Source organism: Bubalus kerabau, chromosome 3 (assembly GCF_029407905.1).
Source record: "Bubalus kerabau isolate K-KA32 ecotype Philippines breed swamp buffalo chromosome 3, PCC_UOA_SB_1v2, whole genome shotgun sequence".
In the NCBI taxonomy this organism is placed as follows: Eukaryota; Metazoa; Chordata; class Mammalia; order Artiodactyla; family Bovidae; genus Bubalus; species Bubalus kerabau.
Window position 1 is genome coordinate 182,515,979 of NC_073626.1, and position 27,299 is coordinate 182,543,277.

Genomic DNA, 27,299 nt, shown 5'->3' on the forward strand with positions numbered 1-27,299 from the left:
CGGCAGTGCTGGTGCTGATTGGCTACAGGTACAGGTGCCGGCGACAGCAGGTATACCTCAACAGGTGCAGCTGTTAACTCTTGGCCTGCCGAGCTGGGGGCGGAGCCATTGGGGGGCTGGCTGGGTGGAACTGGCCAATTCCTTCCTTGGTGAGGGGGTGGGGGTGGAGATGAGGTAGGAGGGAGGAGAAAAAAAAAAAAATGCTGGAGAGAAGATAGCCAGAGGAAAAGTACAGGGACAAACAGATATTTGGCTGCAGGAAATCTCGATTCCTGTTTCTAGTATCCTGGATACTTGGAACATTGGAACATCCTTCCCCCCCGACCCCCCCGCCCCACCACCCTGCCAGATTCCCTTGGCCTCCTCCCCTACCCAGCATGGACTACTTCACAGCCACCAGGGAATTCCCAAAGGAGAGAGCAGATCTTCCCTTGTGGGCCTCTGTGCGAGTCCCCTTTCTTTTTTCCTAGAGCTCTCCCTTTAAGGGAAAGCTTATTTCTGAATAGTCTTTTACAGTTATTCAGGTGATTTCTCTTGACGGCTCACAGCAACCCACTGTGGTAGCTATTAGCACGCTCTCTTCCTCCCCCAACACACACACTTCGCAGGTGAGGAAGTGGAAGCCGGAGGGTAAACGTGACTTGCCCAAGGACCTGAGCTATTGAGTGTCAGAGCCCAGATCTGAATCTTCAGTCATCTCACTCCGCATGTGGCTGTCCCTCTGAGCTGAAGTCACTGGCCTCAATTCAGCAGACATCTGTGGAACACCTAATGTGTGCCAGGCTCTACTCTGGGTTCTGGGGAGACAGGCCCAAAAGACAGGGTCACTGCTCTTGGAGTTTATGATCTGGAGGGTGTGTGTGTGTGTGTTGACAGCCAGGAGTGGGGGTGTAGGATGCAGGCAGCCTTTTATTTGGTGTGATACAGATCTGAATGAGATGTCAGCAAACCACATACCTCTGGCCAGCACACAAGGAATGGAAAAGTTGAAGTCGATCACCTTTGAAACCTTTAGCTAGCCGGTCATTTCCCAAACTCCAGTAAGTGCTTCATTCTGCGTAGGAAATGCAGGAGAAATCAGTTGCCTGTTAGACTAAGTAATTGTGGAATGATTGCCATGAGCTGTCTTCCATAAAGAACAAGGTTGGTAAACCCAGAAGATCCACAAACAAACAGGAGAATGCTAGAACTTTTTATAGAGCTTCCACCACGAGTAATCTGAACTGAAGTCTAAGCCGGTCTTGGTATCTTTTGTTTTCTCTCTTTCCTCCTCCCCACCCACCACCTCCACCCGCCACACACACACACCTTTTGACACATCACCCCTTTGCTCTGTTTTCCTGAGAGCCTCACCTTGGCCCACTCCTTTCTCTCTCAGGGAAAGGCGGAGTTTCAGCTACTCCTGCCAGTCTGATGGAGGTTTTCAAGGTAAGGCCAGAATCCAGAGGAGCCCTCTTGGGGTGTGGTCAGGCCTGTGGAGAGAATTGTCAGAGGTTGGTTCCTCGCTGGAAGCTATGTTGGGGATAATGGAGGGGGTCCTGACAAATAACAGTAAATAATCATAATAATTGCTAATGAAGCCACCTCCTCAGAGCAGGCCTCTCCCACCACCCTTGTTAAAGTAGGCATTCAGTCACTCTATCACATCACTTAATTCTGGCTCTCTGAATCCCTTGTGACTTTTGGAAATCTCTCTGAATTGTTTATTGTCTTTCATCCCTTCTTCTAGAATGTAAACTCTGTAAGAGGAGAGACCTTGTCTGGGTCACTGTTGAATCTCCAGCGCCTTCCATGGTGTCTGGCACACGGTCTGTGCCCAGCATACCTCACGCGTCAGGCATTGTGCTAAGCCTTTGCATATCTTGTCTCCCCCTTAAAACCGCTGTATGCCATAGGCCCTTGTGTTATCCCTGTTTTAGAGATGAGGAGACGAAGGTATGAAGTGATTAAATAAGTTCCTCAAGCTGCATGGCCTAGGAGAGGTAGCGCTAGAGTTGGGATCTGATCAGAGAGCAGAGCCTGGATGCCCAAGCCCTTGGCAGGGTCTCTTGGTGGCAGGAGGGCCATTGGTGCCAGCTGTAATTGCAGAGCTTAGTACTGCCCGAAGGATGGCACACTTGTCTGTGTCCCTGTCTGCCTGCCTCCTGGAAGGCTGTGAAGTTTCTTTCAGCTGTGTTGCAACTCCCAGGTAAAGGGCCATGGGGGTGACTCATGCTGGCTGGGCTCAGGTGGAGACTGGGAACCCAGGCAGCGTGTCTGTGCTCGCTGGGCTTTTTAAATGGGTCCTCTCTCTCTACACCTGTGGATCATGTCTCTTTAATCGCCCTCACCCATCTACAGAGATCAGCAGGTCGTGGGGCAGAGGGTTTTTAACGTCTCCACACACGGAATGTCCAGAAGGCACCTGGATGAGATGGAGGGACTGTGGTCCAGGGTAGGTCAGCAGGGTACCACGAGCCAGTTTATAAGGTCGCTAGGACCTTCCAGCAGGAGCTAAGCCTCCCAGTCTGAGGGCGTGGGCTGTTCTAGGCCTTTGCTGAAGGATTCAGAGGTGCCAGGTTTTTTAGAGAGACGCTACCCAAGCTTTGCCCCCACTCCTGCCTATTTCCTACTCCTGTGTGGCATGGGCACAGCCCAGGGCTCAGCTGGGCTGGCATCTCTTCCCCTTCTTGGATTGGCCCAGTTCTTTGTTTCTTGGCAGAGGAGATTGAAAACAGAGACTCACCAATCATATGTGACATAATGATTGTATTCACAATAATAACAGTAAGTAATGATGCCTGTAATTTATTTCATGTTTGTATATTGCAAGCATAGTGCTAAGAGTTATCTGTGCTATCTGATAGCTTTACTCTGAGACTGGCTGACATGGGTTCAGATCCCAGCCCAACTGTTTACTAGCTGTGTGATTTTGGGCAAATGACTTAAGGGTTCTGAGCTTGCTTCCTCACCTATAAATGGTTATAAAAATAGTATCCCCCTCGTAAGCTTATTATGAGAACAGGATAATGTATATGGAGTGCATTGTTGTTGTGTAGTCACTCAGTAGAGTCCGACTCTTTGCAAACCCATGGACTACAGTCCATGTAGTCCAGGCTCCACTGTGCGTGGGATTTCCCAGACAAGAATATTGGAGTGGGTTGCCATTTCCTCCTCCAGGGAATCTTCCTAACCCCGGGATCAACCCTGTGTCTCCTGCATTGGCAGGCGGGTTCTTTACCACTGAGCCCCCGGGGAAGCCTGCCTGGCACATTGTTGCTGTTGTTTAGTCAATAAGTCATGTCCAACTCTTGGTCACTCCGTGGACTGCAGCACTCTAGGCTCCTCTATCCTCCACTGTCTCCCAGTAATTTGCTCAAATTCATGTCCATGAAGGCTAGGCGAGATCGACGGCAAAAAGGAAAGGGCGTGGCAAAAGATGAGATGGTTAAATGGCTTGACTGACTTAGTGGACATGAATTTGAGTCTGACACATAGCACTCAGTAACTGTTAGGAAAGTTTTTGCTCTAAAATCACAGCAGATGGTGACTGCAGCCATGAAATTAAAAGACCCTTTCTCCTTGGAAGAAAAGTTATGACCAACCTAGATAGCGTATTAAAAAGCAGAGACATTACTTTGCCAAAAAAGGTCCATCTAGTCAAAGCTATGGTTTTTCCTGTAGTCATGTATGAATGTGAGAGTTGGCCCATAAAGAAAGCTGAGTGCTGAAGAACTGATGCTTTTGAACTTTGGTGTTGGAAAAGACACTTGGGAGTCCCTTGGACTGCAAGGAGATCTAACCAGTCCGTCCTAAAGAAAATCAGTCCTGAATATTCATTGGAAGGACTGATGCTGAAGCTGAGACGCCAGTACTTTGGCGTCTGATGGGACACCACCTGATGGGAAGAACTGACTCAATTGAAAAGACCCTGATGCTGGGAAAGATTGAAGGCGGGAGGAGAAGGGGACGACAGAGGATGAGATGGTTGGATGGCATCACCAACTCAATGGACATGAGTTTGAGTACACTCCGGGAGTTGATGGACAGGGAGGCCTGGCGTGCTGCGGTCCCTGGGGTCGCGAAGAGTCTGAGACACGACTGAGCGACTGAACTGAACTGAACTGAAAGGTTAGGACCACTGAGTTAGGTGACTGCTGAGAACCAGAGCTGCTTTGTTTGTCTCTGCAGCGTGTGCACTGCACAGTCACAGCGCTGTTTACAATAGGGGCCTTGCAGTGTTGAGTGTGAATGCCCTGCTAACAGCTCTTCCTTTTCTAACACGTTAAAACTTTATGGTTGTTCCACACTTAATGACAATTTGTTGACCTATATAAAAACATGGAAAGGACAAATACCCAAATGTCAACAGTGCTCCTCTGTGGGTGCCAAAATGACAGGATTCTATTTATTTATTTGGTTTGTTTGGCCATGTGGCGGCTTGTGTTATCTTACATCCCCAACTGGGGATCTTAGTTCCACGACCAGGGATTGAACCCAGGCCCACAGCAGTGAAAGCGCAGAGTCCTAACCACTGAACCACCAGAGAATTCCCCAGGATGACAGAATTTTAATTGTTTCCCTATTCTTCTCCTCCCTGACCAAAGTTTCTGCATTGATTGTGCTTTTGTGATTAGGAATTATAAACAAAATCCCAGTTTAAATGTCATTCAGTTCAGTCTCTCAGTCGTGTCCGACTCTCTGCAACCCCATGGACCACAGCACGCCGGAGGCCTCCCTGTCCATCACCAACTCCCAGAGTTTACCCAAATTCATGCCCATTGAGTTGGTGATGCAATCCAACCATCTTGTCCTCTGTCGTCCCCTTCTCCTCCTGCCCTCAATCTTTCCCAGCATCGGGGTCTTTTCAAATGAGTCAGCTCTTCACATAAGGTGGCCAAAGTATTGGAGTTTCAGCTTCAACATCAGTCCTTCCAACAAACACCCAGGACTGATCTCCTTTAGGACGGAATGGTTGGATCTCCTCACAGTCCAAGGGACTCTCAAGAGTCTTTTCCAACACCACAGTTCAAAAGCATCAATTCTTCTGCACTGAGCTTTCTTTATAGTCCAACTCTCACATCATACATGACTACTGGAAAAACCATAGCCTTGACTAGATGGACTTTGGTTGGCAAAGTAATGTCTCTGCTTTTTAATATGCTAAGTTGGTCATAACTTTTCTTCCAAGGAAAAAGGGTCTTTTAATTTCATGGCTGCAGTCACCATCTGCAGTGATTTTGGAGCCCCCCAAAATTAAGTCAGCCACTGTTTCCACTGTTTCCACATCTATTTGCCATAAAATGATGGGACCAGATACCATGATCTTAGTTTTCTGAATGTTGAGCTTTAAGTCAACATTTTCACTCTCTTCTTTCACTTTCATCAAGAGGCTCTTTAGTTCTTCTTCACTTTCTGCCATAATTAAATCAAAATGAATGCCCTTTGACTAAATGGTCATCGTGTCCCATTCTTCCTGGAGTAAAAGTGGAGATAAAGATAATAAAAGCTCACAGTCCTTGCTCAGAGCTTCCCTATAAGATGCATGAATGGAGAATAGGGCTCTCCATCCCAAAGGCTCTGGGCAGTGAATTCAGGAATCAGATCAGATCTTAATTAGAATTATTATCATTTATTGAGCACTTACCCTATGATGCTTTCTTTAAATGCTTTGTGTCATTCCTCCCTGCAAAATGGGATCACGTTATTCATTCCAGACAGACAACTCCTAGAGTATTGAGCAAGTTTCTAAAGGAGGAACTCCAGAGTCAGCTGCCCGAGACCTTGGACAAGCAACTTCGCCTCCTCATTACTCAGATTTTCTTCTCAGTGAAATGATCACTATGAGAATTAAAGGAGATAACATGGTGTCCTTAGTATATGCCAGGCACAGTTCTAGATGTGTTACATGTACATATCATGTAATTGTCTTGAGCCCTGTGGCAAAGTTGTCATAATTTTCCCCATCTTACAGAGGAGGAGCAGCCTCAGGAACGTGAGGTAACTCATCAAAGATCACTTAGCTATCTACTTGGTATTCAAGTAGGATCAAATCAAGCTCTACATGACCCCAAAACCATGGGAACAGTCCTTTCAACCTCCTGTGTTCCCTTTTGGAACAAAGTCATGGATGGATGGATGGAAGGATAGAAGGAAAGAAGGAGGGAAAGAAAATAGATAGGTTGGCTGATAGCACTTACAAGATAAGGAAGGATTTGTTAGCATTTGGACTGCAGAAACTATACAAGGAAAAACCTCCCTTGGTACTTTGTCCCAGATCTCAACAAGTGTTCAAGAAGTATTTGTTGAATAAATGAAAAATGAACAAATGTGTATAATTTACACAAGGTCATTGACATTCTGGGATATCAGCTGTTGTCTTCTGTCCCCACCCCCAGGGAAAGACCTCCAAAGTTTGAATCCTTGCTCTTCCTGTTATTAGCATATACCTTTGGGCCAGTGACTCAGTCTGTAAATTTCAGGGACCACATCGTCCCTCAGTGGATTGATCTGTGGAGTAAATAAGGTCTCCATGTAGAGCTAATGGCCAGGAGTAGGTGAGCACCCAGCTTAGAAAGGGATCCCCAGCCACCACCTCTTACTGGCCTGACTACACAGTTTATGGCACTCGGCACTCAGCCTTCCTTAAAAACAGTTCCTTCAGGGAATTCCCTGGTGGTTCAGTGGTTAGGATTTGGCACTTGCATTGCTGAGGCCAGAATTCAATCCCTGGTCTGGGAAATAAGATCCAGCAAGCTGCTCAGTGCAGTCAGGATAAAAAAAAAAAAAAAAAAAAAAAAAAAGCCTCTTCTATGTGTAAAGCTCTTTTCAGCTTACATAGTGTTTTCCTATGGTTTATCTTCTCTGATAAAGCCACAGAGAGGCAGGGCAGAATGTTATCACTGGCCCCACATAAACTGAGGCTTAAAGAAAACACCCCTACTGAAGCAAAGGAGTTTGGATTGGAACTTCAGATTTGGGTCAAAGCATCACCATAGATACCATTATGGATCCTGTGGGTCCCGTAATACTGCCCTGGGTGTGCACCCAAAGCCCTATTTCATCCTAATATTCTCTACGCCATCGCTGGACTTAAGTGGAGGGACAGGCCACACACCCAACGTGCAGAATATAGCCCTAACTAGAAGGCATGGAAGGACCTGGAAGTTGTACTCATGAAGAATCAGGACAAAGAGAGGCCAAAGAGCCTCCAGGCCCTTTTACACTCTGTACTTTAGATTTTTATCACAGTTCTGCCAATAACACCACCTACATTCCTTCTGAGAGGAATGGAAGGACATGAGGAATCATGGGGTCTAAAGTCATCCTGAGAGCTCCCTTAAAAGAAAAAAAGAAAAATCTGGAAACAGAGAAGCAGGTTTTTTTTTTTTGTTTGTTTTCCACTTATCAAGTTGATAAAGATGAAAGAAAATGGTGTTGGCAAGAGTGAGAGAAAGCAGGCTGTCTCCTTGCTGGAAGAAGTGTGAATCAGTCTAGACTTTGGAGTTAGATTTCAACTCATCCTTTGATCTTACATTTTCACTCATAGGAATTTAGCCTAAGCAAATAATCTGTGTGGAGAGTTATCTGCAAGGATATGCATCAGAGCATTGTTTATAATTCTGAAAAATTAGAATTAATATAAATATCCTTCAGCAGAGACTCAGTAAAGTAAATTAAGATCCTTGAATATAGTTGGATATTGAGTCACAGTTCAAAAGGATGCTACAGAAAGCCCCTTTACACCGGGGAAATTACTTCCTATGCTTACAGCACAATTGTTAGCATTTTTGAGTCTTTACTGTGTTTGAGGCACTGAGCTCAGTTGTTTAGTCTCATTTAATCCTTACAACAACCAAGTGAAGTAAGTACTATTATCTTGATTTTACAAACAAGGGAAGTGAGGCCTCAAAGTGAAATGTCTTGTGGTCGTTCAGTCTCTCAGTCCAACTCTTAGTGACCCCAGGGACTGCGGCACACCAGGCTTCCCTGTCCTTCACCATCTCCCGGTGCTGTCTCCACCCAAGGTCATTTCCAGGGGGGCCTCTGAGCTGGTCTCGAATGAACCTGGGTCAGATTCCCAACTTTTAAGTCTTTCAGCTACTCTTTACCTTTAGTAAATGAGTCCTTTCCTATTTTTAAAACCCATTTCCATGAGTGGAGAAAGAATAGGAAAGGTACACACCAGAGAGTATCAGGGGTGGTAGGATCAGGGGCGATTTATAGTTTATTCTTTTCGTATATCTGTCAACATTATTTCTCCCATTAATAGGGGGGAAAAGAGAGAGAGAGAGAGACTCTTTATAGTTATTAAGGAATAGCAAGTCAGAGAAGGCTTATCCCTGAACTGAGAAGGAAGAAGCGGCCAGACTGCTATCTGGAGATTCTTTCTCTGTTGCCAGGAACCAGCCAGAACAGGAGGCAGCCAGAGAGAGCCGTGCCAGGAAGAATGTGGCCGCCGTCCTGGAAGGAGAGGACCCACTGAGAAGAACAGAACCCAGCCGGCTCAGCCCCTGAGGCTCACTCTCTCCAGGGACCTGGCCTCGGGCCCTAGTAGCCTACCTCCTACCACTGTGGGCCATCACCAGCCCACTTCAGAAAAAGGCCATTAAACCAGATACTGCCCACTTCTAAATAAAAGAGAGCTTCAAGTAAAAGTAAGTGAGAAGCACCTTAGTCCCTACCACCACCCTGGCAAGCAAGGCTGAAAATGCATTTTCTTCTGTATTTCATCTATCTGAAGGGGTCACACTGGGGACTTGGGTATTCAGATGACAGTCTCCTTGAGGAACTACAGAGAAAGAATGTACAAGGCCTGGTTTGGACAGAGAGGATCCTGGAACCCCGGTTGCTGAATAGAAGTGTGTCTGGGGTCAGGGCTGCCGTGCTAGGTTAGAGGGACCTGGGGTAGGGTGGGGTGGTTGGGACAGGTGTGGCCTGCTCCAGGCTTAGGGAGGTTCAGATAGGCACAATTAACCCATAAAGTCCTTTCCTTTTCCTTAAGGGTTTTCCTTCTAAGGCTGCCTCTGATGTTTGTTTAGATCTCATCTCACTGGAAGAGGGTGTAGTAGGAGGGGAGGGGATTTGCTTGGGCCCCTGAGCTCCGTACCTTCTGGGGAAGGCAGAGGCCACATGGTCAGAGGTTAAGTGCTTGACCTTGCTCATTGAGGGGAGGGTTTTTCCGAATGCTCTGCTGGCCTGCCCAGAAGACTTTTTTAAGTCTCTCAGTTGGGGTTAAGATGGTCAAGCAGTGGGGAAAGGAAAGGAGAATAGTTCAGAAACTGGCCTAGAGGGACCTGCAAACCATATCTTACACCAAGATCAGGTCCCTCAGGCGGGCAGTTAACTTGGAAGGTCAGCAACCACTCACCACGCCTCACTTGTCCCAGCTCACCTTCTAGCCTGTGTTCCAGACAGGCTGCCCATATGGCCTGGCCACGTGTCCTGCGGTGGCATGGCCAGCTTTCCCTCCCAGACCAGGCTCATTTATTTGGCTCCATCACCCCCACCCCAATTGCTCTGGAATCCAGCTGTGTTCACATGTCAATTCATTTGTTCATTCAGTGAGTATGGAGACTTATTTCATCATTCAGTTCAGTCGCTCAGTCTGACTCTGTGACCCCACGGACTGCAGCAACTCCCCGAGTTTGCTCAGACTCATGTCCATCACATCAGTGATGCCATCCAACCACCTCATCCTCGGTCGTCCCCTTCTCCTCCCGCATTCAATCTTTCCCACCATTAGGGTCTTTTCCAATGAATCAGGTGGCCAAAGTACTATTATAATGATTTTTTTTAAATTTCGTCATTAAAAATTACAATTGTAGCTCTCATTTTTTGAACACGTAACTATATATCAGACTGGGCTAAGCACGTTACCTGCCCTGTTTCACTCAATCCTTACAACTGCCCAAAGATTGAGGTACAGTCATCACCTCTGCTTTATAGGTGTGAAAACAGGCTTAAAGGAGTGAGGGAATTGAGTGACCAAGCCGGGATTTGAACCCAGGCTGTTTGGCTCATAAATTCAGTCCCTGAACCACCATTTTCTGTTGCCTGAAAAAGCAGTCATTCAGTGAACTTAGCGAGGGCCAGCTCTGGCCAAGCATCTATACACAGGGCGGGGAGAGAAATGAATAATGTGTCTCCTTCTGCCCACATGGAAGCCTGGTGGGTGAACCTTCATCTAATTTGTCTATTGGGGAAAACCTTTCCACCTTTGTCTGTCTATGGCTGTAGTTTTGTGAAATTGGTTTTACTCTCAGGTAACAGTGATTCGTGTGTGTTGGAGGATTCCACGAGAGTTCAGTGTAATCTGCAGATGTACCTGCCTCGGTGCACACACACATACACGACAGAGCACAGCTAGTTGAGAACTTCGATTCTGGAGATGAGCTACCTGAGTTCAGATCTTGAGTCTGCCATTTACTACCTGTATAACCTTGGGCAAGTCCTTTGATCTCTTTGATCCTCCGTTTCTTCATCTTTAAAACTTATACTTTGTAAGGTTTTTCATGAGTAACACATGCAAAGCATTTACACCACTCTTGTACACTCAGTCCTAATGATGTAAGCTATTGTTGCTCTCATTAGGATGGGCCTCTCTGGCCTCCCCAGTGAAACAGTGCGTTCCTGTCTTGTCTCTTCCTTTGCTCCTGCCACCCAGGACACTCAGCCCAAGGCAGGTGTTGCCTGGGAGTTAGTCACCAGGCTCCCCAGCCTCAACAGGGGACGTGAGCATGGATGTTCCCCTCTGCCCAGGCGCCTCTGAAATCTGAGTCATGCCTCAGCAGCTCTCCTAAAGAGAGATTTCCTTCAGCCTCAACCCACTCCCTTTCGCAATAAACTCAGTCCTTCATACCATCCTAGGTCATGTGCAGATCCCCACAGTTTTACCCACTGATGGACCCTAGGGAAATCTCCCCGGAGATCAGAATCTTGATAGGCAGATGATAGAGACTTGACTCTCTAGCCAGTGGCTTTGACTGTACTTCCAAATTCCTAGTGGTCTCTGAATTGACTGATGGCCCAGTTTAGGGTCACAGTATTTCATTTGGCCATCCTTGAACTAAGTGACAACTCAGACACAAGCACCGTCTGGATGGGACAAGCTCGGGAGCTTATGTTGTTTCACTCTCTTCCACTCTCCAATCGCTGGGAGCTCCTTGCGGCCTGTGAGGTGGTTTGGGGGATTGAAAGTTAGGGCTGTCAACTTAGAAGGCTTGTTGCGCCTTAGATAGTTTACTATGAATGGTGACCAGCTCCAGGTCTCAAGACCCCGGTTCAAAACCTGCTCAGCCTTTCCTTAGCTGGGACCCTGAGCTTCATAACTTGTTTCTCAGGAGTCTGTTTTCTCATCTGTAAAATGGGAATAATAATATTATTTACCTCATAGGGTGGTTGGAGAAGGCAATGGCAACCCACTCCAGTACTCTTGCCTGGAAAATCCCATGGGATGGAGGAGCCTGGTAGGCTGGCAGTCCAGTGGGGTCGCGAAGAGTCGGACAGGACTGAACGACTTTTACTTTACACTTTCATGCATTGGAGAAGGAAATGGCAACCCACTCCAGTGTTCTTGCCTAGAGAATCCCAGGGACAGAGGAGCCTGGTGGGGTCTGTCTGTGGGGTCTCATAGAGCCAGACACAACTGAAGCAACTTAGCAGCAGCAGCAGCATAGGGTGGTTATGAGGATTAATGCATGTGAAGCATTTAATATAGTGCCTGGGCACATAGTCCTGTTGTTATGCAATGAGGGGAGAAGGTGCTTGGACCCAGAGTCAAGAGATTGGGGTATGAATTGTTGGCTCTGTAGACCTTAGGCAAGTTAACTCCCCATCTCTGAGTTTCTCCAACTGTGAAATGAAAGTTTGGGGTTTGAAGGTCAGTTGGTTCTTTTTACCTATGTAATATCTGTGAACTGTGACTTTGAAGTATATATATATATATATATATATACACACATTTTATATATATATATATATATAAACCCAGAAAGAAAAAAAGTACCAGATGTTTTCATCTGCCAAAATTACATTTCACAAATCCAGGACCCTGGCACCATTTTCAAAAGCCACCCCATCCAGCAGCCTCTAGGCTGAGCCTTCTCAACCCAAGGAACTGTTAGAAAGAGCCCAAGAACTTACTAGAGCCACAGCCAGGCTCAGGGAAGAAAGCAAAGCGGGCATCACAATGAACCGCATCACAATGAACCAGCCAGCCCCCAACATCATAACCCAGGATTTTACCCTTCTGTGCCTTAGGCAAGAGTCTAATCAGAAAGGATTAGTTTATGGCAAGGGATGTTTCCTCTGTAGCTTGAAAATGTTCTGATCTATTGTAAACAGGCCCCGCCAGGGAAATAGAACAGTTTCTTCTTGTCTGGTGACCTCTGACCCTGCCCCCCTTCCTGGCCCGCCTGGCTGTCTCAGCCACCCCTGCAGGAGACAAATGCTGGGAAAGGGGAGGCAGTCAGTATCCCTAAGGACTGGGGGAGTCCCTCCCCAGATAGTCTCCATGAGTGCAGAGTCCCACTGAGTTATTCTTAGGCTCTGTTTGAAGCCGCAGGGGATGAGCTGGGTGGGATTTGCTGAAAATGAAAAGCAGTTTGTTCAACTCGTTCTACCAGTTTTTACCCTCTACAGTAAAACATCACTTAACCATTTTTAAAGGAACAAATTTACCTTTACAGAGACAGTGGGTCTAAGAGGAATTTTGTTGGTGGTAACTAGCAAACAGAGGACCTTTTATGAAGCCCTGAGTACCCAGCATTGTGCCAAACACCTTACATCCATTATCTTACTTAAAAATTACTGGCTTCACTGTGGGGGGAGGGGCGGGTGGCGTGGGGGGGAGGGGGGGTGGAATGTGGTTTTAATTTTTCAGGTGAGAAAACTGAGGTCCAGAAAGTAAAGTGATTTGCTCAGAGTCAGTGGTGGAGCTGGTACTTGTATTACTGCAGGCATCCGCTGCAGCCGTGACTTCATGCAGACTTGAGTGAAGCCTTGTTGGTGAAGCTGTGCCCAGGCAGAAATCTGCCCACCTTTTATGAAACCTCAGGCTCAGTTTTCCAGAAGACCTACCTGATCGCTTTTTAGTCCTTTGATAGCTCAGGGCTCTTGGGGCTTCCTCATAGCTCAGTTGGTAAATAATCCTCCTGAATGCAAGAGACCCCAGTTCGATCCCTGGGTGGGGAAGATCCCTCAGGAAGGGATAGGCTACCCATTCCAGTGTTCTTGGGCTTCCCTAGTGACTCAGCTGGTAAAGAATCTGCCTGCAATGTGGGAGACATAGCTTCAATCCCTAGGTGGGAAGATCCCCTGAGAAGGGAAAGGCTACCCACTCCAGTATTCTGGCCTGGAGAATTCCATGGACTGTATAGTCTATGGGTGTGACAAAGAGTTGGACACAACTGAGCAGCTCTTACTTTCACTCTGTCTGTGAAGAGGCTGTTTCCAGGGATAGATGGAGGACCCTGTTTCCCGGTCACTGTCATGTCCAATGGCCAGTTACCATGGACTTTTCCCCCTGCCCAGCAAATGCCAGGTCCAAATGCAGCCAGTTTTGAGGATAAAGAGTCTGGAAGAATTCTGCAGTGTGGATTCCCTTTCCAGGGTCTAGTCCAGCCCCGATCCCGTTCCTTCTCTAGCTGGGAAGTGTCTTCCTCTTCCTGCTTTTGTGTAACTGCTCTGCCCACGGCAAGCCCACTTCCTTCCCTCCTGTCCCCGTGCCTTCCCGAGGAAGTAGCTGCCTTTTCTTCACAGCAGGTGGCTCTGCCCTGCTCTGGCTCCAGTTTCCTGTTGCCGTTTGCTCCATAACTCTCCTGGACCCAAACTGTTTCCAAATCCTCTGAAGTCATTTCAGGGAATCCCAGAAATGTATCTGGGAGACACAAGAATGCCCAAGATGCTCCAGGCAGAAAAGGTGCTGGGATCGAAACATTTGAGGAAAGCTTCATACCAGACTCTTCTAGAAATTAACCATATACAGCTATCAAGCCAAGTCACCAAAGAGTTCTGCAGTGAGAAAGCCCGTTTCGTTTGTTTTTTCAACAAACTGAGCTGACCATGAAATCATCTCCCCTCATCTCTACTATATATCTATAAAACCTGTAGAACCAGTGATCCACTGTGGAACATACTTAGATATCTACCCTCAGCCTGCCACCAGAGTATAAAGCTGACCTTCCTATTTCTCTGTGCTGATCTAACATAACATGCTAAATAATCTAAGGTGACATCTGATCTGTAGGGTCTTCAAGAAAGACATACTCAGTGGGGACAAAGAGTCTCTTAACAATTTTATGAAGATGCTACTTCCAGAAAAAATCAGGGGTTTTGCATGGAAGAGGAGGAGTAGAATTTGAAACAGCCAGCAGACAGGGTTTACCAACTTTTATTCACTTCCTGTTCCGAGGACCAAGCCAGGGATGGAACGCAATGGAAAATAGTCAAAGTCCAGAGCCCAGTATCAGATAAATACTTTTAGGGTGAAGCAATGAATCATCTAATAATTGGTCTTCTGGCCTCCAGGCTCTTCCCACTCCATTTTTATGCTACCGGCTATAGATATATATATATGGTCTCAAAACCCAGATCTCATCAGTCCACTTTATTGCCCAGGAATCCTGTTCCCTCCTTCCTTCAGGATAAAGGCTATATGCCTTGACCTGGCATTTAAAACTCTATAGAGCAGAACTCCAACCTACCTTTTCATCCTTCCTTCCTACTCCTTCCCATCGGGTACTCATTCTAGTGGCACCGACCTCCCCAGATACAGTCTTTCTTCCTTCCTGCCTTTTCCCGAGCTGTTCTTTTTGCCTCAGATTTCCTCCCCGGCCCCCGTTGTCACATATTCAGTCCTAGCAATGCTTCGAGGCTCAGTTCAGAACCTGCCACCCGTGTTAAATGAAAGCAAGACACAAAGGGAGAACGTTATGAATGATCCCATTTAGACAAAAGTCAAAAATAGGCAAAAACTAATCTGTTATGGAAAAAAAACAATCAGAGCTGTGGTTGCCTTTGGGGAATAGGGTTTGATTAGAAGGGGAGGGGTGCACAGGGGCTCTTCGGGTATGGAGAGATCCTCTACCTTAATTCTGACGGTGGTTACACGAGTGTGTACATTTGTCTGAATTCATTGTATTGTACATTTAAGATCTGTGCAGTTCCCTGTGTTGTAAATTTAATCTAGAAATGAAAATCTTACCACATAGGTCACCCTGACAAGAATTCACTCCATTGTCCATTATTCTATCAAAGCACTCCTTCTATACCAGCAGCACACCACTTACCATAGCCCGCCTTCTGTGAGAATTATACGTTTACATGTCTGCCTCCCTGATGTGAGCTCCCTCCAGGGCTCTCCCACAGCAAGTACTCATCAAATGTTTGCAAAATGGAATTGAAGCCAGATTCATAAAAATAAAAGTAGGGACTTCCCTGGTGGTCCAGGGGCTAAGACTCTGCACTCCCAAGGCAGAGGCCCTGGGTTCGATCCCTGTTTAGGGTACTAGATTCCACATGCTGTAACTAAGAGTTTGAGTGCCGCAACTAAATATCTCAAGAGCTGCCGCTAAGACCGGACACAGTCAAATAATAAATAAAACTATAAGATTTTTTTTTTTTAAATTTTGAAAAGCAACAAGAGCTATCATGTATTTCAGCTGCTGTGAGCCAAGCTGTGGCTAAGTTCCTTATACGTATATTTAGTTGTCCCATCACTTCATGGCAGATAGATGGGGAAACAATGGAAACTGTGAGAGATTTTATTTTGGGGCCTCCAAAATCACTGCAGATGGTGACTGCAGCCGTGAAATTAAAAGACGCTTGCTTCTTGGAAGAAAAGCTGTGACCAACCTAGACAACATATTAAAAAGCAGAGACATTACTTTGCCAACAAAGGTCTGTCTAGTCAAAGCTTTGGTTTTTCCAGTAGTTATGTATGGATGTGAGAGTTGGACTATAAAGAAAGCTGAGCCCCGAAGAATTGGTGCTTTTGAGCTGTGGTGTTGGAGAAGACTCTTGAGAGTCCCTTGGACTGCAAGGAGATCCAACCAGTCTATCCTCAAGGAAATCAGTCCTGAATATTCATTGGAAGGACTGACGCTGAAGCTGAAACTCCAATACTTTGGCCACCTGATGTGAAGAACTGACTCATTGGAAAAGACCCTGATGCTGGGAAAGATTGAAGGCAGGAGGAGAAGTGGACGACAGAGGATGAGATGGTTGGATGGCATCACTGACTCAACGGACATGAGTTTGGGTAAACTCCAGGAGTTGGTGATGGACAGGGAGGCCTGGCGTGCTGCGGTCCGTGGGGTCGCAAAGAGCTGGGCTTGACTGAGCAACTGAACTGAACTGATGTGTTTACGCAAGTGTGTGTGTGTGTGTGTGTGTTTATATATATATATCAGCTTAGTATCAGTTCAGTCACTCAGTCGTGTCTGACTTTTTGTGACCCCATGAACCGCAGCATGCCAGGCTTCCCTGTCCATCACAAACTCTCGGAGTCCATCCAAACCCATGTCCGTTGAGTCGGTGATGCCATCCAACCATCTCATCATACTGGAGTGGGTAGCCTTTCCCTTCTCCAGAGGTTCCAGGGATCAAACCCAGGTCTCCCACATTGCAGGTGCATTCTTTACCAGCTGAGTCACGAGGGAAGCCTGATATATATATATATATATATATATATATATATATATATATACACACACACACACTTAATCCCCATGAGATACCCGGTAGGGTAGCCATTAAGTCTGAAAACAGAAAAGTCTGCATCACAAATGTGAATGGTTTAGCTATATTACATTATATACATTAGCTATATTACATTATAGGCAAATTAAGGGTGTCTCAGACTGTAAAGATAATACCTGCAATGCAGGAGACCCAGGTTCCATCCTTGTGTTAGGAAGATCCCCTGGTAATCCACTCCAGTATTCTTACCTGGCAAATCTCATATACAGAGGAACCTGGTGGGCTACAGTCCATGGGATTGCAAAGAGTTGGACATGACTTTGCAGCTAATCAATAGTACCTATGTGCAGTGGATGAGATGGTTGGATGGCATCACTGACTTGATGGACATGAATCTGAGCAAGCTCCGAGAGTTGGTGAGGACAGGGAAGCCTGGTGTGCTGCAGTCCATGGGGTCGCAAAGAGACACTACTGAGAGACTGAATTGAACTGTCCAAGCTTTATGTGATTATGTATATGTGTGTGTGTATTACTATTACTCCTTTACGCTGAGAATACTGAGGCCTGAGGTCAGAGGAATGTGTTGTGCTGGAAATAGGATATAAGCCCAGGACTGCCTGATCTCAGAGCCGTTAAGCTGGACTAGCTTCAGAGTGGCACATTTAAATCCAGGTGAGATGTGAGACTTGAAAACAGTGGTTTCCCTGAAATTGACAGTGTATGTGTGTGTGTGTGTGTATTTCTGGGAAGTGTAAAGTCTTTGGAGGGCTCCCACAGCCCTAGGAAGTGGGTGCTTAACTAGAGGGAGACTTGGGTTTGTAACCCTAACTTCACCATTTATCAGTTGCATGACATCACCATGGGCAAGTTGTTTCATATGACCTAGCATGGGTTCTCCCACCTTTGAGACTGGTGTAACAGTGCCTACCTCATGGCTTTTAAGGGAGGATTCCTTCAATGAGATAATGCATGTAAACCTCTCAGCATGTGTAAGATCTCAGTAAATGTTGAGTTTATTAGTATTATCATTTTGCTATTATGATTACAACTCCCTGTCTCCTCCTCTTCCCATTCCCCACGTGCTACAAACACACACGGAATTCTTTCCAAATACAGGGTATAGTCATCTAAGCCATTGTGACAGATACTTCTATCACAAGCACAGCAGAGTAGCCAGTCAGCCCAGGGAATAAAACAAAACAAAACAAAAAAACCCTAGCCAACTCCCTAGTGGGAATGACTCCAGGGAATCTTTATGATTTGGGTCAAAAAAGAATCTTTGGGCTTCTCCTTGCCTAACTCTTTCTGAAGTGGATTGGCTTGAAGCCTTACAACATGAACAGGGCCACTGTGACCCAAGTGCCCACCTTAGAACTGCAGGTGAAGTCCAAACCCTGGAGTTCAGGGGCTGACGGGAAGACTGGAACCCCCCAACTGGAACCTTGACCTTTGGGATTCTGCCTGAGGGGGGCTGGCTGAGGATGAGGGTCCCTCTTTGTAGTTTTAAAGACCAGACCTTAGGGTATTGTGCCCTCAACCTGAAACAACTGTCTGGCAGGTAGAGAAGTTGCCAGGGAAAAGTCTTCTCAATAGGTCATGCTTTAGGTCTCTGATGTGTAGAATTCAACAGGTCAGGTTATTTGAAATAAAAAAAAAATGATTTTTTCTTTCTTTTTTTTTAAAAAAATTTATTTTATTTTTAAACTTTACATAATTGTATTAGTTTTGCCAAACATCAAAATGAATCCGCCACAGGTATACATGTGTTCCCCATCCTGAAGATTTTTTCTTATTTCAAAAGAAACCCATGGTCTTTGAGAAGGAAAAAAAAAAAAAATTCAATGCACATAGTGAAGAAATTTTATCCAAAGAGAACCACTGTTGTTCTTCCCTACACTTTACCTGTTTAGAGGAAGACCACTGCCCTGCAATTAAGTGCACAACCTCTCCAACTGGACTCTAACCCTAGCTGTATACATGTGGGCTAGTCTCTTGAACCCTCTGAGCCTCAATTCCTCAACTGTAAAATGAAAATGAAAAAATATATATATTTTTTAATTTTAAAGAGAGCATCTATGTTATATGATTGAAATAACACCTAAAAGTGACTCAACTAATGTTCAGTTCAGTTGCTCAGTCATGTCTGACTCTTCGCAACCCCATGAACCACAGTACACCAGACCTCCCTGTCCATCACCAACTCCTGGAGTTCACCCAAACTCATGTCCATTGAGTCAGTGATGCCATCCAACCATCTCATCTTCTGTCATCCCCTTCTCCCACCTTCAATCTTTCCCAGCATCAGGGTCTTTTCAAATGAGTCAGCTCTTCACATCAGGTGGCCAAAGTATTGGAGTTTCAACTTCAACATCAGTCCTTCCAATGAACACCCAGGACCGATCTCCTTTAGGATGGACTGGTTGGATCTCCTTGCAGTCCAAGGGACTCTCAAGAGTCTTCTCTAACACCATAGTTAAAAACCATCAATTCTTCAGTGCTCAGCTTTCTTTATAGTTCAACTCTCATATCCATACATGACTACTGGAAAAACCATAGCCTTGACTAGATGGACCTTTGTGGACTAAGTAATGTCTCTGCTTTTTAATATGCTGTCTAGGTTGGTAATAACTTTCCTTCAAAGGAGTAAGCGTTTTTTAATTTCATGGCTACAGTCACCATCTGCAGTGATTTTGGAGCCCAGAAATATAAAGTCTGACACTGTTTCCACTGTTTCCCCATCTATTTGCCATGAAGTGGATGGTTTTTCCAGTGGTCATGTATGGATGTGAGAGTTGGACTGTGAAGAAAGCTGAGCGCCGAAGAATTGATGCTTTTGAACTGTGGTATTGGAGAAGACTCTTGAGAGTCCCTTGGACTGCAAGGAGATCAGTCCTGGGTGTTCTTTAGAAGGAATGATCCTAAAGCTAAAACTCCAGTACTTTGGCCACCTCATGCGAAGAGTTGACTCATTAGAAAAGACTCTGATACTGGGAGGGATTGGGGGCAGGAGGAGAAGGGGACGACAGAGGATGAGATGGCTGGATGGCATCATCGACTTGATGGACATGACTTTGAGTGAACTCCAGGAGTTGGTGATGGACAGGGAGGCCTGGCGTGCTGCAATTCATGGGGTTGCAAAGAGCCGGACACAACTGAGCAACTGAACTGAACTGAACTGAACTGATGGGACAAGATGCCATGATCTTAGTTGTCTGAACATTGAGTTTTAAGCCAACTTTTTCATTCTCCTCTTTCACTTTCATCAAGAGGTTCTTTAGTTCTTCTTCACTTTCTGCCATAAGGGTGGTGTCATCTGCATATCTGAGGTTACTGATATTTCTCCCAGCAGTCTTGATTCCAACTTGTGCTTCTTCCAGCCTAGCATTTCTCATGATGTACTCTACATAGAAGTTAAATAAGCAAGGTGACAGTATACAGCCTTGACGTACTCCTTTTCCTATTTGGAACCAGTCTGTTGTTCCATGTCCAGTTCTAACTCACCTTCCTCACCTGCATATAGGTTTCTCAAGAGACAGGTCAGGTGGTCTGGTATTCCCATCTCTTTCAGAATTTTCCACAGTTTATTGTGATCCACACAGTCAAAGGCTTTGGCATAGTCAATAAAGCAGAAATAGATGTTTTTCTGGAACTCTCTTGCTTTTTCCATGATCCAGCGGATGTTGGTAATTTGATCTCTGGTTCCTCTGCCTTTTCTAAAACCAGCTTGAACATCTGGAAGTTTACGGTTCACATATTGCTGAAGTCTGGCTTGGAGAATTTTAAGCACTACTTCACTAGCATGTGAGATGAATGCAATTGTAGGGTAGTTTGAGCATTCTTTGGCATTGCCTTTCTTTGGGATTGGGATGAAAACTGACCTTTTCCAGTCCTGTGGCCACTGCTGAGTTTTCCAAATTTGCTGACATATTGAGTGCAGTACTTTGACAGCATCATCTTTTAGGATTTGAAATAGCTCAACTGGAATTGTATCACCTCCATTAGCTTTGTTTGTAGTGATGCTTCCTAAGGCCCACTTGACTTCACATTCCAGGATGTCTGGCTCTGAGTGATCACACCATGGTGATTATCTGGGTCATGAAGATCTTTTTTGAACAGTTCTTTTGTGTATTCTTGCCACCTCTTCTTAAAATCTTCTGCTTCTGTTAGGTCCATACCATTTCTGTCCTTTATTGAGCCCATCTTTGCATGAAATGTTCCCTTGGTATCTCTAATTTTCTTGAAGAGATCTCTAGTCTTTCCCATTCTATTTTTTTTTTTTTTTTTCTATTTCTTCGCATTGATTGCTGAGGAAGTCTTTCTTATCTCTCCTTTCCATTCTTTGGAACTCTGCATTCAAATGGGTACATATTTCCTTTTCTCCTTTGCTTTTCACTTCCCTTCTTTTCATAGCTATTTGTAAGGCCTCCTCAGACAGCCATTTTGCTTTTTTGCATTTCTTTGTCTTGGGGATGGTCTCGCTCCCTGTCTCCTGTACAATGTCACGAACCTCCATCCATAGTTCAACAAATGTTAGCTCTTCTTATAGTAAATGCAGATTCTTGGGGGAAAAAATTGCTGTCACACCATAGATCCTGTTTATAACCTGCTTTTTACCCCCAATAGCCGACAATGTGAATCTCTTTCCAACATCAAATGTTCCATTATGACCTTTGTATGGAATATATGGCCTCATTTATCAGTCCCCCACCGATGGATATTCAGGAAGTACCCAGTATTTCTATTTTTATAAACAATGCTACATGAACTACGACTAAACCTTTGTGTCCAGCCATCATTATTTCCTTGGAGCCAATTTTGAGAAGTAGAATTTCAGGGGGGTTTTAGGGTAGGCACAATTTTATGATTTTTGATACCTGTTACCAAACTGCCCTCCAGAAAGGTTATACTGAGTTCTTTTCCCCCCAAGAGGGAACCAGAGTGACTGTTTCCCTATATCATCACCAACAATGGTTTTTATCATTTTGGTCCATCTGTAAGCAATTTTCTTGAGCAAGGGGATTTGTTCTGTCTGTCTGATTCAACTGGAACTCCCAGAGGGCAGGGCAGGGAGGTATGAACAGTTCCCGCCGTGTGTAGCTCCCATGCCTAGTACATGCTCTTCACACAATAAACACTCACGAAGAGTCTCTGAAGACAAGAGTGACTTTAAGCGCCCTGAACAGCCAGTTCTTAATAACGCAAAACTGAACAACTAAAAATGGTACCTGGAGGAAATTCAGAAACTGTGCACAGAAGAAGGCAAAGGCACTTCCAGAAGCACTGCCCTGGTATTCAGGTCTTAATCAGCCGAAATCAGCCTGGGCCAAGGCCACATATCTGCCAGCAGATTTGCATGCATAACTAGAGATCCACTCCAGTTTCACATGCATAGGGGAGCTCTGAGCCAGGAGACGGGTTTCACACTGTCACCATTTTGGCGGTGGCCCAGGACACGTCACCTCATCCTTTTGGGCTTGGTGTCCCTATAGGTTTAGTAGTGTTTCCGCCAGAGGTATTTTAACAATCATGGAATATCACCTTCCTCCCCTTTCCAACATTTATTGAGGAAATGTGATGCCTCCTATCCATGCTGGAGGCAGGTTGGCATGTGGGTGAAGAAACAGACTCTGGAGTTGGGCGTTCTGGGTTCAAAACCCTTGCTCTGTAGCATCCTCACTATATGAATTTGGACAATGGGACTCCTCTGAGACCTGTCCCAAAGTTTTTGGTACCAGGGACCAGTTTCAGGGAAGACCTCCACGGAGCAGGATGGTGGTGATGTGGGATGGGTGGGCGGATGATTCAAGTGTGCTACATTTATTGTGCACTTTATCTCTGTTATTATTACATCAGCTCCGCCTCAGATCATCAGGCATTAGATCGCACAGGTTGGGGACCCCTGCCTTAGAGGGTTTGGTGGATGGATTAAATCAACTCCTCTATCCAGATCCCTTAGGACAGTGCTTGGTACATAGCGACACTGTCAGCAACGACTTGTCTGGTTTAAACCTTGCGGTATCACTGTGAGGTAATGATTACTTTTCCACCTTAAAGACGGGGAATGAGGAGCATAGAAGTCACACAGCTGGGAAGGGTAAAGCCTGCACTGAGCTCACAATATCTCACTCAGGACTTTTCGCAGAAACCTGAAATATTAAAGCTGGAAAACACCTTCCAAGTCATTTCATCCAGTCTTGATGAGCCCAGAGAGTGGAATGGACTTGCCTACAGACACGTACGCAAGGTACTTGACCGAGCAGGGCCTGGGCTCCAGCCTCCCCATGGCTGCTCGGGACCCTGCTGCCTGGTGCCCAGAGAAAGAAGCCTCTGTCTCTGCCCAGTCACTGCCCTCCCTCCTGGGCAAGGAGAGGAGCCCAGGAGCTTGTGGGGACTTGATCGACTCTCTGGCCAGGCACAGACCAGGTGCTCAGAGAAGTCGCTGTTGTCGCTGGCCGCTCCAGTTACTCCTTTTGTGCAGTCATTCCAGTCTCGGGTCTCCTCCCAGGGGGACGGTCATCCACCAGCTCCTGCCTGGACTTGTCCTCTCTGGAGCTCCCCTGGGTGCCGAGGCAGGGGGACTGCGAGATTGGCTGCTCTTGCTGCCAGGCCCACGCTGCTCCCTGTTCAGACTCAGCACTGGGCAGGGGCTGTGAGATCTTGAGGGAATGGGCCCCAGCCCCCTCCTCAACAGCTCACTCTTCCCTGCCTTGTTCTTAGGCTGTCTTTATAAAAAATGATACATTTAACCTAACATATTAAAATTATTATTTCAGTGTGTAGTCAATATACATAAAGCATTAATGCTGCTGCTGCTAAGTCGCTTAATGAGGGGAACTTATTTTTTTTGTACAAATTGTTAAACTCTGATATAGATTTTAATACTACAACACAGCTCATTTTGGATGCTACATTTTCAAGGGCTAGGGACCAAAAAGTGGAAAAATCTACATGTCCACCAACTGGTAAATTAACAAGAGGTAGTATATCCATACAGTTGTTTACTTCAGTTTAGTCACTCAGTCGTGTCTGACTCTTTGCGACCCCATGGACTGCAGCACAGCAGGCTTCCCTGTCCATCACCAACTTCCTGAGCCTACTCAAACTCATGTCCATCAAGCTGGTGATGCCATCCAACCAACTCATCCTCTGTCGTCCCCATCTCCTGCCTTCAATCTTTCCTAGCATCAGGGTCTTTTCCAATGAGTCAGCTCTTCACATCAGGTGGCCAAAGTATTGGAGTTTCAGCTTCAGCATCAGTCCTTCCAATGAATATTCAGGACGGATTTCCTTTAGAATAGACTGGTTTGATCTCCTTGCAATCCAAGGGACTCTAAAGAGTCTTCTCTAGGACTTCCCTGGTGGCCCAGTGGCTAAGACACTGCACTCCCAGTGCACTGCCCCAACGGAGGGGCCCCAGGTTCAATCCCTGGTCTGGAAACTAGATCCCACATGCTGCAATTAAAATAACCCTTGTGCAGCCAAATAAATCATAATAAAAGCTTTTATTTTAAAAAAAGAGTCTTCTCTAACACCAGAGTTCAAAATTATCAATTCTTTGGTGCTCAGCTTTTTTTATAGTCCAACTCTCACATCCATACATGACTACTGGAAAAACCATAGCTTTGACTAGATGGACCTTTGTTAGCAAAGTAATGTCTCTGCTTTTTAATATGTTGTCTAGGTTGGTCACAGCTTTTCTTCCGAGGAGCAAGCGTCTTTATATTTCATGGCTGTAGTCACCATCTGCAGTGATTTTGGAGCCCCCCCAAATAAAGTCTCTCACTGTTTCCATTGTTTCCCCACCTATTTGCCATGAACTGATTGGACTGGATGACATGATCTTCGTTTTCTGAATGTTGAATTTTAAGCCAACTTTTTCACTCTCCTCTTTCACTTTCATTGTTCAGCCTTAAAAAGGAATAAAGTACAACAGGAGGAAAGCTTGGAAAAAACAGAGGCTAAGGGAAAGAAACCAGACTCAAAAGACCATATATATATATTGAATGATTCCTTTTATGTGAAATGTCCAGAATAGACAAATCCATAGAGAAAGGAAACAGATGGTGGTTGTCAGGGGACTAGGAGTTGGGGCGTGTGGAGTGGCTGCTACTAGGGACAGGGTTTCTTTAGGGGGTGATGAATTGCTCTGGAATAAGTGTGATGGGTGTATAACCTTGTGAATACACCGATAGCCATTAAGTTGTATACTTTAAAATAGTGAATTGAGTGGTATAGGAATTCTATCTTGATTTTAAAAATAAATGATATATTAAAAATAAAATGTAGTCATACCAAAACAATGAAATTATCTTTTTTGTCCTTTTTCAATTTATTTTTCATATTGAAGTATATTTGATTTACAGTGTTGTGTTCATTTCAGGTACTAACAGATATGCAAAGTGATTCAGGTATATATATACATATATCTCTTCTTTTTCAGATTCTTTTCCCATGTAGGTTATTACAGAGTGCTGAGTAGAGTTTCCTGTGCTACACAGTAAAAAAAAGTGAAAGTGAAGTCACTCAGTCATGTCCTTGCGACCCATGGACTATACAGTCCATGGAATTCTCCAGGCAGAAATACTGGAGTGGGTAGCTCTTCTCTTTTCCAGGGGATCGTCCCAGCCCAGGAATTGAACCCAGGTCTCCCACCTTGCAGACAGATTCTTTACCATCTGTCCTTGTTAATTAGCTATTTTATATATAGTAGTGTGTATGTGTTAAACCCAAACTCCTGATTTATCCGCAACCCCCCCCCCCACACCGCCCTGTTTTCTCTTTGGTAACCATACATTTGTTTTCAAAGTCTGTGAGTCAGTCTCTGTTTTGTAAATAAGTTCATTTGTATCATTTTTTTTTTAGATTCCACATATAAGTGATACTTATATGCAGAGTACATCATGAGAAACACTGGGATGGATGAAGCACAAGCAGGAATCAAGATTGCTGGGAGAAGTATCAATAACCTCAGATATGCAGATGACACCATCCTTATGGCAGAAACTGAAGAAGAACTAAAGAGCCTCTTGATGAAAGTGAAAGAGGAAAGTGAAAAAGTTGGCTTAAAGCTCAACTTTCAGAAAACAAAGATCATGGCATCCAGTCCCGTCACTTCATGGCAAATAGATGTGGAAACAGTGGCTGGCTTTATTTTGGGGGGCTCCAAAATCACTGCAGATGGTGACTACAGCCATGAAATATAAAGACACTTATTCTTTGGAAGAAAAGTTATGACCAACCTAGACAGCATATTAAAAAGCAAAAACATTACTTTGCCAACCAAGGTCCATCTAGTCAAGGCTATGGTTTTTCCAGTAGTCATATATGGATGTGAGGGTTAGACTACAAAGAAAGCTGAGCACCAAAGAATTGATACTTTTGAACTGTGGTGTTGGAGAAGACTCTTGAGAGTCCCTTGGACTGCAAGGAGATCCAACCAGTCCACCCTAAAGGAAATCAGTCCTGAATATTCATTGGAAGGACTGATGTTGAAGCTGAAACTCCAGTACTTTGGCCACCTGGTGTCAAGAGCTGACTCATTTGAAAAGACTCTGATGCTGGGAAAGACTGAAGGCAGGAGGAGAAGGGGATGACAGAGGATGAGATAGTTGGATGGCATCACCGACTCAACAGACATGAGTTTGAGTAAACTCTGGGAGTTGGTGATGGACGGGGAGGCCTGGTGCTGCAGTCCATGGGGTCACAAAGAGTTGGACACAACTGAGCGATTAAACTGAACTGATAAGTGATATCATATGATATTTGTCTTTGTCTGAATAAAACTTTTTAATAGGAAAATGTTTTACACTGATTCAGTTTCTAGGTTTAAATGTAAATTAATTAAAATGAAATTTAAGATTCAGTTCTTCAGTCACAGTTGCCACATTTCAAGCCGCACTAGGCAAGTGGAGTACCAGGGCTACCCTCCTGGATGATGCAGCTTTGAGGTATGGCCACTCCAGGTCACCACCTGAGACTCCAACTGGCATCTTTATCCATCTCTGGCCTGGGTAAATCCTGAAGGGACCGGGGGCAGACGGGACCAGGACACAGGTGAATGAATGAAGCTGTAAGAGCATACGTGTCTTTTTTCCCCACCATATGTGAAAGCATGTCATTTTTATCATTCTTTTCCAACAACCTCTCTTACAAGTGAGGAAATCCAAAGAATGTCAGAACCAGAAGGAATCATCGAGATAACCAATTTCTCAAAAAGTCTACATCAAGTACACTGTTTGTGGTGTAGAAACCGTGGGTTTTGACTAATGTAGGCTGTTGTATGTCCTCCACCACGGTCAAGATGCAGAAGAGTGCTGGCCCTCCCTAAGTCCCCTCTTGCCGCCCTGTTACTGTTTGACGCTCCCACTTCTGCATGGCACGAGAGCTCTCCTACTTGACTTCTGCAGCAGCCCTGTGTGCCGGGCACACAGCTCTCCTTTGCTCAAGGCCACTCAGCTCTCAGAGCCTGTGCTGGGATGTGAACCCAGATCCACCAGCTCCTAAGTCCGCATTCTTTTTTTTTTTTCCCCCTGCCCTGGACAGCATGCAGGATCTTAGTTCCCCAACCAGGGATCCAACCTGTGTCCCCCTGACACAGGTTGGGAGTCTTAACCCCAGGG

General features: G+C 45.3%; 2 long non-coding RNA genes across 3 annotated transcripts; one reads left to right on the forward strand and one right to left on the reverse strand.

The window, feature by feature from the left end:
* LOC129647047 (uncharacterized) lies at nt 1-1,474 on the reverse strand. Of its 2 annotated transcripts, none has more exons than XR_008712252.1 (3): nt 1,354-1,474; nt 958-1,054; nt 1-145 (listed from the first exon to the last, which is right to left on the reverse strand). It is a non-coding gene; the product is annotated as an uncharacterized LOC129647047 (long non-coding RNA). The 2 variants fall into 2 exon arrangements; XR_008712251.1 differs by having other exon boundaries at nt 1,309-1,405.
* Nucleotides 1,475-2,440: 966 nt separating this feature from the next.
* LOC129647046 (uncharacterized) lies at nt 2,441-26,681 on the forward strand. Its single transcript, XR_008712250.1, has 3 exons — nt 2,441-2,766; nt 8,382-8,636; nt 25,543-26,681. It is a non-coding gene; the product is annotated as an uncharacterized LOC129647046 (long non-coding RNA).
* Nucleotides 26,682-27,299: the final 618 nt, after the last annotated feature.